Consider the following 14,778-nt stretch of genomic DNA (forward strand, 5'->3'; position numbering starts at 1 on the left):
GATTCTGGTTCTGGAGGGTTGCTATGGGGTCTGAGATGCTGCATTTGCAGTAAGCTCCCAGCTGATGCTGATGCTCAAGGACCATGGAGGGAGCTTTACGTACCAGTTTCTTTATACTCCCTTTAGAAAGTACTAGTCATTCAGGTCACTGAGATTCCCATTCTGGGGACCAGCCCAGGGAAAGAAAGAAGCACAAAGGATCCCCGGCTCTGTCTCAGCCAAGCCTACTCTTCAGGCTTTTCTGCACTGCCCTTCACGGTTGCTGAGCCATATCACCTCCAGCCCTCAATCCTGCCGTCCTCATGCTCTCACAGGAATGTTTCCCTTTTGCATCACATATAACATGATTGCAGGTAATACTTAAGGGTATTATTTTGTACCATAATCTTTTTCCAACTGTCTGGAACACAATCCCATCTACACTTACATCAGATGCATTTCAGAATGCCTTGCCTTTTTCCTTTGATTTGATACATCAACTCATATAAAATTCCCTAATTATAGGGGCACCTGGGTGGTGCAGTTGGTTGAATGTCTGACTCTCAGTTTCAGCTTGGGTCATGATCTCAGGGTTGTGGGATTGAGCCCCGGGTCGGGCTCCATGCTCTGCACGGAGTCTGCTTGAGAGTCTCTCTCCCACTCCCTCTGTCCCTCCCAATGTTCTCTCTCTTGAAAATAAATAAACAAATCTTTTTTTAAAATTCCCTAATTATAAGAGTTTTCTATAATTAAGCATAATTGTGTATTACATTGGTTTGTAAGAAACAAAGAGAGTGTGTTGGCTGTTTTTTTTTCCCCCTGAGATGGAGACCTGCCGCAGAAGCTACACGAGTTGCCAGCATGGGCTTTATTTGTTCAGTTACTCATGCACCATTACCGAGTGGCTATCATGTCCCAGGCACTGTGTGGGTTTGCCCTTGGATCCTTGTGGTTTCATCTGAAAATCAAGACACATAATATATACATTTTTAATACACTACTTTTATATTATATTTGTGATACAACAAAACGTAGTATTTTAATTAAGTAATTCTGTTTCCTTAATTTCAACCGTTCTGCATCCTTGTTCAGAGGCTCTGCTCTAACATGGTAATTAATGTCACTTCCCAATAGAAAATGTCATTACATTAATGCAGATACGTGTTCTGAAATGTGCCTGTGCACACACGAAATCTCTCCTCGCCTTTACTGAAGTGAAAATGAATGCATTTTTATTAAATTTATCAGCTTCAAAAGAAAGGCTCGACCTTGGCCACATCACAGTTATCCAGGGGCTTCCATTCTGTTTAAAATTAAATTTTAAAAACTCTGCCTTCAAACCACAGATCACTTTCTCTCTCCCCATCTTCGCTGAAATGTCACCAGTGTCCAGCCGCCCAGCAAAGACGTCTCTGACACTCGCTCGGTTTCCTTTTGTCTTTAAGCTCCCTTGTTGTGTGCTGGGAACTTCATTTGCATTTTTTTTTCATTCTCGCAACATTCGTGTGTGGTCAGTGTATTATCAACTGCATTTTACACATGGAAACTTAGGAAGCAAAGGGCACATATGAAATGTATGTAGTAGGCTCGGCTCCACAAACTTTATTTGTTGCTCATCCCCCATCTGAGCAGGACCATCTTTGATCGCCATGTTACACCAGAAGTGCTGAGGCAGGAAGGGCTAAGCCCCCCGGCCCCAGCTGACATGGACAGTGGTGATGGGGCGGGGTCTGAGCTCAGGAGTCCAGCCAGAGTCCAGCCCAGTCCAGCCCAGCCCCTACCACCACCAGCGGTGACTAGGGCCCCGCAGTTGAAGAAAGGTGGCAGAGTCAGGACACAGAGGTCTGTCTGAAAACAAGCCCCTGAGGTCAGTCGCCGGGCACATGGCTTGCTTTCTTCTGAGCCGTCCTTTTAAATCCAAACCATTTAAACACAAGAGAACACAGCCCCAGCTGCCGAGTCTCTCAGGGTTGGGAGAAAAGAGAAAAGTGATAATGCTTCGGGACCACTTCCTTTTCTGAGCACCATTCTCTATCCACTCGCTGGCAGCTGTGCCCGTGAAGTTGGCCTTCCAGCCCTGCACCTGCCGAGGGCATCCCAGCCGTGGGTCCTCCTCTCCCACTTCCCACAGGTCTTTACTCCTGTGGGAGTAAAGAGGCCCCCTTTCTCATCCATTGTGGGCTTGTCTTTCCTTCCTTCCTCCATGAAGTCCACCACTTCACAGACAGGCTTTACTATCCCTTAGCATAAAGACGCCCTCGCTGAGTCCCCCATGCCGCCCTTCTGTCTTGACCACAACCACCACCATGTTTCTGCTTCCTTGTGAGATCAAGCTTGCCTGTGACACTGTCTATAATGCCTACCCCTGCATCCTCACCTCTTTCTCTGTTCTTAACCCCATTTCATATCAGCCTTTGATTTCTCTGACTGCCGGTTTTTCTATAATACACATTGTACTACTCTTACAATCAAAATACAATTGCCCCTTGACCAACATGGCTTTGAACTGCGCAGGCAAGCTGACACGTAGATTCTCTTACAACCCTATAAATGTATTTTCTCTTCCTTATGATTTTCTTAATAACATTTTTTCCCTCTAGCTCACTTTATCATATGAACACAGTATAGAATACATAGGAACTACATGTTAATCGGCTGTCATATTACTGGGAAGGCTTCCAGTCAATAGCAGGTTATTAGTAGTTAAGTTTTTGGGGAGTCAAATGTTATACATGGATTTTCGACTGCAGGGGGTCAGCACGCTTAAGCCCTGTGTTGTTTGAGGGTCAACTGTATATAAAAATGTGTATTTGTAATATGCTATTATATATGGCACTACATACACGCATAGTGTAACAAAAATACTGTGACTCCTTAAAATGATGTGTATATGTCAGTGTTACAGCTCAGCTTCCAAAATATCACAGATTTATGTATGTCTTGTCCTCATTTTTGAGACTGAAAGCCTCTCTTCTTTGGGATTGTTTTCTGGAAGATTTTATGCAGATATAAATTTATCACCAGGTCAGCATGAGCCCTCCTCTCTCGCCAGCCACCCCCGTTGTGGCCCTGTGCCCTGTGGCCCGTGAATCTCTAATCCATGGTGAACAATGTACCAGCTGGTTTCTGTTTCCCCCCCCACATCTTTGGGTTAGCTTTGTCTCAAGATCGCCATATTCCCTTTTGCCTTCTCCTCTTCAAACTTGCCCCTTTTCAGCTATCTCAGACTCAACTGAAGAGGAAAGGGTGCTGATTCCCTTCTATCTAGGGCCGTTTCTAGGCGTCCCATTGGTGTGTCTTATGCTTATTCTCTTTTGTCCACATCCTGTGGTTATACTTCTTTTCAAAACCACTCCCACCTAAAGATAAATAGTGCATCCTCTACCACCAAGGAGCTGACAGTACAGAGATGCAGACAAAAACGCACCATCAATGGCAATGCAGAGTGAACCATCTCTAAGGTCGAGGCTTTCAAAGCATGTGGAAGAACACTAGTCGAGACTTGGGGAGACAAAAGCAAGGAAAGCTACCCCCCATACACTTGGAGGATCGGTGGAAATGATCATGGTTAAGCCATAATCTAATGCCAGGAAGAGGCACCAGTGAGTATGGGGGAGGGTGGGGCAGAGCACAGCCCCTTAGAGCATTTCTTCTTAAGGGCAGATAGCAGGGTGGCAGCTGGGAAATGGGAGAACTGAGGTTTGAGAATTCAGCAAAAAATCAAATTACAAGCTAAGAAGACTAGTTTTTTTTTTCTTTTTAAGTCAATGGGGAGTCTATTTCAAACAATGCAACAGTTAATATTTATTGAGGGCTTACAATGTGCCATTGATTATCTTCACAACACCTCTGTGTGGCAGGTGTTAACTATTTTTTCCATTTTATAGATAAGAAAACTGAGAGCCATAGATGTTGAGGAATGTGGAAGGTCATGTAGCTAGGAAGTGGCTCAATTTGAACTCTGATTAGATTTCTCACTTCAGAAAGATAAAGGGATGTTTCTGGTTTGCACCTGTATGACGCACAGAACTGTAGGACAGAGACATGGAGAACCAGGGAACGCAAGAGGAACAGGGGTGTTCAGTTCTGCTGTTCTGGTTATGGAGGAGGTGGTGAAAACCTGTAGCGAGAGTTGTCTGGTTGGATATATTGATGTGGACTAGGCAAAGATTTAGTCTAAGCTAGGGGCACAAACCTGAGGCAGTGGGCTAAAATTATAGTCTAAGCCTGGAAGTTAAGTGACGTAAGAATTCTGAACAGGGCTTTGTGGGGGCAGAGAAGAGGATTTGCAGTTAGGCAGGTGATAGAAGAAGAAAAGAGAGAGAGAAGGAAGGAAGGAAGGAAAGAAGGAACGAAGGAGAGAGAAGGACAAACTGAGGATGGGGAAAGAGTTACAATGAGATTCAAGGAGAGGGAAGTTCCTTGCAACCAAGGAAACAGAATTTCAAGAAGGCCAATGGCCAATGGCAACAAAACTTGCAGAGACATCAGGAAAGTTAGGGATCAAAACTTGCTGGGGTTCATCAACTACTAGGAGATCTCCGCTCATTTCTGCAGTAGCATTCCCAGTGAAGCTGGGGACCCAGAGGCCAGTCTGCAGTGGGTTCAGGAATGCAGGGAGGAGGAGGAAACCTAAGGAAAGAATTAGGGTCAGTGAGGGTTGGAGGAAGAGAAGGACAGAGAGACAGAAATCAAAAGAGAACCTAGGCAGGGCGTTGTCTGCTTCTTCTTTATGGTGTGAACCCATTTTACATTTACATTATGAAAGGTGAGTCATCAAAAGAATGGAAAAGTGTGAAGACGCAGGAGAAAGCAAACAGCACAGGTGATTAGGGAACAGAAGGCAAGCTGAGGACAAAGCAGAAACTGACACCCCGCAAGCCCCCCCACCCCATGGGATGTATGTGACATTCCTCAGACACTCCTGGCTGCCCTAAAGGAAAAAGGAAATAGTTAGCCTATAGAGACCACAATCGTGCAAGACTTGAGTCTCCCTCAGTTTACAAATGTTTTAACGGTCTACAGGAACAAAGCATTTCTGTCAATAACCTAGCTTCCAGAAGGGAATGTAGATACAATTAAACGTCCTTATAATCTGAAGCCTCCCGGAAGCTCCCAACCATCTTCATGCTAATGCCGTGCTAGAGGGAAAAACAACTTTAACTTGACAACGGCCAGGCCTCCGGTATCTTGTGAATCTTCTTTAACATATGAAAGTTTTTTCTCAACCTTCCTTTTTCTTCACCTCCCCCAACCCCATGGTATATAATCAGCCACCCCTCACAACACGGGGCAGCAGCTCTTTCTGCCCACAGGTCCTGTCCCCGTGCTTTAATAAATCACCATTTTGCACCATAGGCGTCTCAAGAATTCTTTCTTGGTGTCGGCTCTGGACTCCACCCCACTGAGCCTCACCTGTATCCCACAACCTCATCAAACAGGCTAAAGCTACAAACCATGACAACCACAGGGCCGGGATCTCTGCTACTTAAACTACTTAGTTACATTGCTTATATCAGGTCTTATATTGAACCCTGACATCATTACAAAAATGTGTCTAGCTTCTCATCCAAACTGGACTGCATGTTCTTTAAGGAAGGAAGCTGTGGTATTAAAGCATGGGTACAGATCATCCAAGATTTTTATCTTAGCAACATACAGCAGGAACTGAATAACTATTTTGCTGAAAAGAAAACTGGACAGAATTTGCATTCTAAGAAGATGTATAAATGGAATTTTCTCTCCCCCCGCCCCATGATATGCTGGAATGTAAATATAGCTAGTCCACAGCTTTGGACTTTTATCACATTATGAGATCTTTGTTTTTTCCAAGTCATTCTTCTATGTGCTTTGAATTGATTTCTTATAGTTGCATGCACGCTGCATGACATTTGGTGTGAAGACTGTGCCTCTGGTTTTCACGTTCTTTTCTACAATGTTTTTATTGTAACAAGCTCTTTTATTTCTCTTGGAATGTGACTGAGTTTCTGTATGTTATGGAACTATGTCCAAAACCACTTTTAGTTAAAAAGTGTCACCTATCTAGTTAAAAAGTGTCACCTCCACATTTGGATTTTTATGAAATGAATGACCTCTGTGACTTTACCTGATTACTCTAGCTTTTGAGAGCTGCTTTTTGTTATGTTTTTCTAGTTATCCCATAAGATTTATTTTATTTTTGATTCCCATCTCCTGCTACCGTTTGTGTGTTTGTTTTAAATGGGATTCTGTGATATCTTTTGATAATTTAATCAATTTTGAGGGAGGCATTTTATTTCTTTTGCATATAGCATAACATGGATGTTTTTTGTTTCCTAAAGGTTCCTTTTATTTTGTTTTATTTTGTTCTTGATTTGGATGTTCTTTTCCCTTTAGTTCAACTGTTCCTTTGAGAATGCAGTCTTTTTTTTTTTTAATGCACTGCTTTTGTTTGGGTCATTTCTGAAAACTTTTTAATCTACTTCCATTTAATGTATTGCAATCTTGCTAGAAAACTATTGGATTTACTACTTCTCCCTAATGTGCCTTTTTGAACCTGATTGCAGGGCTTCCCACACATGGGGGCCTTCAGTGCCCTACGGGGTAGGATACCCACAGATGCCCTGAGAGCCCTCTGTGGCCAGCAGGGCCAGGGTGGAGGCACCAGTCCCCCAGAGGGTAGGCTGGTGCTGAGCTCTCACGGCTGCAAGCATGATGGGGATGCCTGGCACCTGCTGCCTCTCTGAGATGCTCTGAGCACAGCCAAGGTGGGCCTTGCCACCTGGACATCAAGTTCAGTGCCCAGACACGGAGCGAGCTGCTGCTCTCATGCCCAAGGGGCTGTGAGCCCTGGGAGGTAAAGCTGGTGGTACAGGTTGCCAAGGGGCATGATACAGAATTGGGAGGGGTAAGGGCTGCAAAGGAGCCAGGCTGGGGGATCCTGGGGGGTGAGGACAGCTCCTTGTGGCAGGCCCAGGTCTCTATCTTCGCCTAAAGCTGATACTTCTGTCCAGCACCGCCCTGCAACCTAGGGAGTGGGACCCACTGCCATGTCCCTATGGTCCCGTTGCCTCACCGTCTCACTCAGTGCGCGGTCCGTGTCGGCATCAGCCTCATCAGGGAGCACGTCAGAAATGCCAAAGCTTGGGCCCACCTCAGCCCTTCTGTATTTTAACAGGTGTATACACAGTAGTGTTGAGTGCAGCATCCAAGGGTCCACTCTGGATTTCCTGTGGCCATGAAATGCCCACTGCAAGGGAAATGCCCATAGGGAGTCACTTTCTTCTAGACCAGCTTCATATCTGTAGGTCCCTGGAATCCTGTGCCAAAGGCTCAGGTCTGCTTAGTGCTTAGGGCATACTTGGTGTCTTCCCCAGATGTATCCTCAAGTGCCCCTGGGGCCCAATGACTGGCCAAGGGACAGCTGTGACACAGTGGGGAAGGAGCACGTCAGACTTCCAGGGTGAGTGTCCACATGAATGCCCCCAGAGGAGGCTCCTGGAGGAGCAGGAAAGAGCCGGGGGTGGGCCCAGGGCCTCCAACTGTACTTTTCCTCTTGGATCCACAGATAGGCTCAAGCCCACTTTTGCCCTTTTAGTGGCATCCAAGCTATGTGCAGGGTGATGGCTATAGAAGAATCTGTGCTTTCAAAGAAGTTTTAAAATACCTGATACTAAAAAAGTTAGGTTGGATTCCGAAAACATTTGCCTTAAGAAATTTCAACATAGCATTTGTCAGCGAAAGAAAGTAATAGCTGTAGGATTCTTGAAACATAATTTCAATCGTAGGACACTCCTGAATGGCTATAAAATAGGTCTTAAATTTTCTGTCATCTACTTGTTCTTACAAAGCATCACACAGAGGGGCACCTGGGTGGCTCAGTAGGTTAAGCGTCTGCCTTCGGCGCAGGTCACGATCTCAAGGTCCTGGGATCCAGTCCCGCATCAGACTCCCTGCTCAGCAGGGAGTCTGCTTCTCCCTCTGCCTGCCACTCCCCCTGCTTGTGCTCTGTCTCTCTCTCTCTCTGACAAATACATAAAATCTTAAAAAAAAAAAATGCTTCACACAGACAGTGACTGTCAAGACTTCAGACAGACCATTGATCAAGAATTTTCAGTCACTCTTTCTAACATAATACCTGATAAGAAAAAGTTATATGTAAATTTACATTTCTCATGAAAACATTTGAAAGTATTTTATTGGAAAACTCTATATAAATTCTATACTTAGTACTGTTCCCAACTCTTATTTTCTCTTCTTTCAATACTAAGAATATGTATTGATTTTTTTTCTGCAAAATTCCATATAGATGCTCCCAAATCCTGTCTAATTTACCCACGTACCACACAAACATTACAGGTGCACAATAAAGTGAAAAAAGGTGAGAAGCATGTATCTAGCGAGACAGAGCTGATTAAGAACAGCTAAGGTGCCCAGAGCAGGCAGGCTGGAGAAGAATATTCCCTCACATTGTAGGAAGTATGCCTTTGGATCACAAAAACCTATTACTTCTGAATTTTATTAGAAATAAATCTTTTAATAAAGAACATTTCCTTCCTTTGTACAATTTGAAAAAAACAGATTTTTCCCTCAACAGATCAGCTTCAAAAATTTTTTTAACATTTTTCTAACACGTAATTATCATCTTTCAAAGACCCAAAAGTGCTGTCAATGTGACTGAAATCAGAATGTAAATATTTTATAAACAGCTGTCAAATCTCAATTGGCAGAAAACAAAAAGGCCCCGAGTTGCTGTAATCCAACCACGAGGCTACATTATTTAATTGACAGATAAGACATTTTTCTAGTTTCCATTTTCCCATCAGCATGTTAAATACATTAGCAAGGTGTGCCACTCTGGATACACTGTGACAATTTACGTGATGATGGAATGAATTCTGAAATGCTCTCGGGGAGACGCCTAGCACCGTAACTGAATTCTGCTTCGTGGAGCATTTTTCACACTCAGTGTACTTGGAATGCCTGTTACTAACATGGACTGAATATTGGCATCCAGGGAATAGTATCATGCCCATTTAAAAAAAAAAAGGCAAAAGGCTCTTAGCAGTTCAATAACTTATTCTTTCATTCTTTGGGGCCTTCACTCAACAAACATTTCTGATCGTCTATGTGCCGGGCTTAGCTCATACATCTATGTGAGATCCAAAGGACTGGCCTCTGCCGCCCATCCTCCCAGATCAAAAACGCTGCTGGGGAGAGTACCCAAAGTGATCCCTCCCAAAGGTGCTGCTGCTTCTGTCTGCATGGCTGGCTGTCCCTCTCCTCTGAAGGGTTTTTTTTTTTTCTTTTCATCTTTACCTTAATTTTTTTTCCCCTCCTTCCTAAGCAGTAGACTCATGGGAGACATCTATAAGCACTGCTTAACTTCTTCCAGGATATCTGACCTATGGCATTTTCTGCCTCTCCATTCATTCATTCAGTAAATGTTTACGAAGCTTCTCACAGGGAACAGGCATCCTTACAGGCACCGTGGTTTCGGCAACGAAGAAACAGACAAGGCCCTGCCATCGCAAGAGCTTAGATCATTCTACGGCGAGAGATAAACAACAAACTGTACAAATGTGGCCGAATTCTTCATGTCTTGCCTAAATCCCTTAAGTTGTGTGTGTAGGTATTTTTACCATAGGGGGTATTTTACAAAAGAACATTTCTAGTATTTAGAAAGAATTCAGTTTGGGTGCCCAGGCTAGTGCTCATTTACAGAGTGGTTAGGGAAGGCTGCAGCTGCTGAGATGTGAATGGGAAGGGCCCCGGGAATGGGGCAAGAACACAAAGAAACACGCACAGAACGGTAAAAAGGACAGACACAGAAGCTGGGAGACAAGGAGAAAAGTATGGGATGTTTAAGTCATAGTTGTGCATTGGAGTGTTGCCCTTGATGTAGGGGAAGGAGCTGAAGGGTTTTGATCAGGTCTCAAGCAGGGGGAACACAAGACGTGACATGGGTTCCCCAGGCACCGGCCGTTGCACACAGGGCGGATTTTGCTAAGGCAAGAATGGGAGCCAGGAGACCATCAGGAAGTTCACACAAGTGGTCCAGGAAAGACAGAATGACTTGGGGTAGGGTCGTAACAGAAGACACAGAAAGAAATGAAGAGATTCAGGATCTATTTGAAAGAGAGGAAAGGGACAGGAAAATCACCGACAACGCATAGATTCAAAGGCCAAAAAGAAAGCTTAGCTTTAGCAGAGACAGCATGTCCCCGCATTCACAAAGGAGATCCGACGAGGTAAGCTATTATTTTACACTAAGAGAATATCAGAATATCTGACACCTTCAATTTACAAATAAAGAACAAAGGTCCAGAGAGGTGAGATGGCATTTTTAAGCCTCAGTAGAGCTGGCTGTCACTTGCACTGCCCCTCTCGTATTTTCCAGCCCAGAGACTTTTCCATTACCCAAGCACCTCCTTCCCTGTCCTTCCCTGACTCAGCTCAGTACCTTATTCAATATCGTGCATGACTTTCTTTGGAAAGGTGTTTCTTTATATAATTTATCTTTTACCTGCATTTTTTCCCCTGAACCCAGTAAGTATGAATGAAGTAACAGAGACTGTTAGAAGGAGAATATTTAACATCAGGACTGTAGGTTAAAAGCTGAATTTTGGTGCCCATATCGAGACCATTATTTCTAAACTTTTACTTCAAAAAAATCTTTAAAAAGCAAAACAACCCATCTTGGAATTAATATGTCCTTCACCTGCTTTCATCGGCAACTCTAATTCATCTTGGTTCCCCCAATTAGAATTTTCCCTCCTTCTTTCTTTCTTTCTTTCTTTCTTTCTTTCTTTCTTTCTTTCTTTTTTCTTTTCTTTCTTTCATCTATCTGGCACAGTCTCAGTTCACTTAGTTTTATAAGTGGATAATCCAATGGGAATTCTGTGTTATTGTCAGGACAAGCATCAGGGTAGCAGAGCACCGGGAAGGGTGCCTGACAGGTCCAGTTCAAGCCTTGCCTTTGACCCCTATGATCACAGGACACAGTTTTTAACATCAGTTTCCCCATCTGTACATGGGGATACTAACACCCCGACGGCACTCCTGTGAAGATTAAACAGGCATGTCTAGCACAACGTCCGGATCTGAATGCCCATGAATCAGCTATGTCTGCATTGGCTCCCAATGTCAGGGGACCTAACCAAATCCGGGTCAAGCCACAGGAGAGCTGATGGTAGGCTCAGGAGAGTGCAAGAACGTCATCAAAGAGTCAAGTTCATTTATCTCCCTGCTCGAACATCTCTGGCTGTGGTTTTTGTCCTTGAGATTACGAGATGGGGGCTGTGCTGGGTACTCACCATGGTTTTTACTTTCTGTATTTTATGATGTTTTGAGATCTTAAAAGCTTGATGCCCAGAGAGAGGCTGCCTTTCCCAGGGCTAGCCAGTTCTTTGAGATAGCAAAGGCCATGGCCCAGAGCACACCTTTCATATGTAAACCAAGCAATTCTGGATCTACAGTCCCAATTCTCCTCTAACTCACACCCCAAGCCAGGGTTTCCCCAGCTCTAAGTCACTCAGTGCCTGGGACGGGGTGGCCAGAGACCACCCCTATGACCCTTGCATAGCTATTCCCTACAGACACTCCCAGTAAAGGCTCTGACTTAGACCTTCTCCTCATTCTCTTCTGTCACCAGATCAAACCTGGTGTTTCCTCAGGTAGCCCTGGTGACAGGGAGTGGCCCTTTTCTCACTCTAGGTAACAAATTCTCCTTTTAATGGCATTGACTGTCATCACTGTAACCCCCATAAATTAAAATCTGTGGCTTCAAATTTTAGAAGAGCTTTCCAGGTAGGAAGATGGAGTCATAACAAGGAAAATGTTCCAAATATATTCCGCTCTTGAAACCCTGCTCTTTTATTTCAGAAAGGGAATAAATTCAGGAAGGGAAGCCCTCCCTGGGGCTCACCATCCAGAGTTCATTAGCCAGAACTGGGTTATGTGGCTTCAGGAAAAGAGTCAGGAAAGGCAAAGATTTTTAAACTAGGCATTTCGCTCTCCTTAAAAACATCAGAATTATTATTATTATTATTATTATTATTATTATTATTATTATTTGGAAGGGAGTAGGGATATTAGGTAGGCCAGTAGCACTGTTTGCTGAATAGAGAAAGTATTAACAATGTTTAAAGGAGATTGAACCTTCTTACAGTGTCACTCTTTATATTCACTATCAGATTTTGTACAGCATTTTGGATAAGATGATATAAATCAAGGGACAATATTTAAGCTTCTATGAATTAGACGAGCTATAAGATTCTATATGTGTTAAAAATTCAAACATTTTGCATTAATTTCCAATAACCCCATACTGCTATGATACAAATGAGTATTTAAAATTAATTTATTTCATATTTTAACAAACATGCTTTCACTGTAATTTTGAATATGATCAGCAAATAAGCCAAAAAAGTATCTTTACTAAGATGCAAAAATCAAGCACTACTGTGTAGCTATATTAAGATGCCCAGAGAGGAATTAGAAATCACATTGAAAGACACCAACTTAGAAATTCCTATTCCTCATTAATCTGTTTCACTGTTCAAGCCATAAATCCTTTTATTAAAGCAAAGAACTCAACCCCCAAAAAAGATCTTACCTTACAGTACCTTAGTGGAAGTTCTGAATGTCATTTAGTTGGCCTCTGATCAGAACATAGGTGCTAGAAAAGAATTACGAAAATGCAGTTAACACATAGTCCTGGGAGGGGAAAAGTCAATAGGTTACACAAAAAGACCTGAGGAAATGTCAGAAAATACAGAATTTTCTAGTGAAAGTGATCTCATAGATCATGGTGCCTCACCATCTCATGTAACAGATGAGGATACACGCGGTCGGAGAGTGAGGGTCCCTGTCATTGGCAGAAGAAATGCATATATTGACTTTCTACAAAAGGCTCTTTGTATATAGTTCCACTCCTCACACCTGCCAAAGATGCGGTGACAGTGAAGGAACATAAAGCAAGAAGAAAACACAATAGAAGTTGCACATTCCTTCATTTCATATGTTAGTGATGGGATTCTCTTTTTAGCCAGTGGGTTAGTACTATCTACTGCCCTTAGAAGCTCCTTCTAAGAAGAACCTTCTCCAGCCGCTACAGGGACACAGACACGGACACACACACACACACACACAGACAGCCCTGCTTAGCCCACTTCTCACACAGGGTTAGAGTCAAATCTTAAAGAAAATCCCCCAACCCCATTTTGGACACTGGCACTCACATTTTTAAAGTGTACAGAGCCTGACATTTAGGCCAGGACCTTGGGAAGCTTTTAGAATGTTGACAAGAGAAAGAAAAAGAGGCACCAAGTTCCACGAACCAAGAACGAAGGCAGTGTGTTCGTGGCAAGGACGTCACTGGGAATGCAAGGTCAGAAGGGAATAGTAAGGGCTATGTGAGAACTTCGAGATGGGGATTGAGAAGATGTTGAGATGTTGCTGGATTTTTAAAAGGAGGACCTTGTAGTTTCCTGGGGGGTGACAGTGAAGTCAGATGATAGCACAGGAAGAGGTCGTGAGGTGAAAAGTTGAGGGTTCCTGAGGTGCATATGACCAGAGGAGCTTGGGGCAGCCTCTGAGAGTAGGGTCTACAAGATAAGCCTAGAGATGGAAAGAAACGTTTCATTCATAGTAAAAAATAGATTCGTGTTTTGCACGTCTCTCTTTTTTTAAGTGTCCATCCACAAAGGATTGGGAAAAAGGAAAAGAAAGAAAAGTCACTCGTCCTGCATCAGTTTGAGAAGCATTGTCCTAGACAGCATCCTTTTCTAGCCCCCAGCATCTCTTCAGGAAATAACGTACGAGCAACTGGAACTTCAAGAGAATATGCGGCAGTACTGACATTCCCCTTCATACTGGAAGAAGTGGTGGGAAAGTCATCAAATAACACTTCAGTGGGAGGATATAGACATTTCGGCCTCTGGTCTCTAATGCACAGGCATTTTCGGCCATGTGGGGCAAGCCAGTGAGCCTAGACTTCATCTTTCACCATTGATTCCTTCTAGAAGCTAATGAGCCCAAGGGCAAGTGAATCCCACAGAGCCACAGGTCAGTCCTCTCACTGTAACCTGCTAAGTGTCCTGCACATAGCAGCTGCTCAGTAAATATTTGTTATATGGATTTTATCATTAAAGTTAACAGTTCTCCAGAACACATCTCCCTAATTTACAAGGAGGTGTCCCAACATGCCTACATTCCATGCCCAACATGGAATCAGATCATTTTAATAAGTACATATCTCTCAATAAAATAAAATTAAGTTACACAATTAATGATAAAATAAACACAACTCAATCATTAAAATGTCTGCTAATAAAAATACCTCGTTCACTAAATGAACTGGAGAACAATAATTGAGATTGAATACCTTGAAGTATCTTGAAGTTTCTCTAGTGTTAGACTCGGCAAAGCATTCATTTTGAGAATCAGTGAGAGAACCGGCTTTCATCCTAACTTCAAATTACTTCTATTGCAAATTAATTGCACATGACGTTCATTTAGGGGTGAACTTCAAATCTCTGAGTATAGATGACAGGCTCTCCCAAATCCCAGCAAACATGGTTCAAAGGGTTATAAAATGAAAATATGACTGGCGATTTCAGAGATTGTTGTCATAATCATGCAGTTAGCCAAATAAAGAGGAACACAAAGCCTGAGACAGAACGATAATTAAGGAAGGGCAGATGAGATGCTTCCTTCCGTAGGCCAACACAATATCACCTCTAGGATGTGTATAGAGAAAGGTAAGTGTTTTTGTTAATATCCTTAAATAGTTTCCTTCTGTCACATCTTTGGGTATTT

At 43.2% G+C, this 14,778-nt stretch overlaps 1 protein-coding gene across 2 annotated transcripts in view; it reads right to left on the bottom strand.

Annotated features, from left to right (window-relative positions):
• The window catches only part of CHRM3 (cholinergic receptor muscarinic 3), a 469,290-nt gene that overhangs the window by 241,968 nt on the left and 212,544 nt on the right, over positions 1-14,778 (bottom strand). Inside the window, exon 3 of one of the 2 annotated variants that reach the window (XM_057308547.1) lies at positions 12,585-12,637. The gene's annotated coding sequence lies outside the window, so the exon portion shown is untranslated. Of the gene's footprint in view, positions 1-12,574; positions 12,638-14,778 lie in introns of both variants that reach the window. The other variant, XM_026504038.4, reaches the window with a different exon arrangement.

This window comes from Ursus arctos, unplaced genomic scaffold (genome assembly GCF_023065955.2).
Source record: "Ursus arctos isolate Adak ecotype North America unplaced genomic scaffold, UrsArc2.0 scaffold_7, whole genome shotgun sequence".
NCBI lineage: Eukaryota > Metazoa > Chordata > Mammalia > Carnivora > Ursidae > Ursus > Ursus arctos.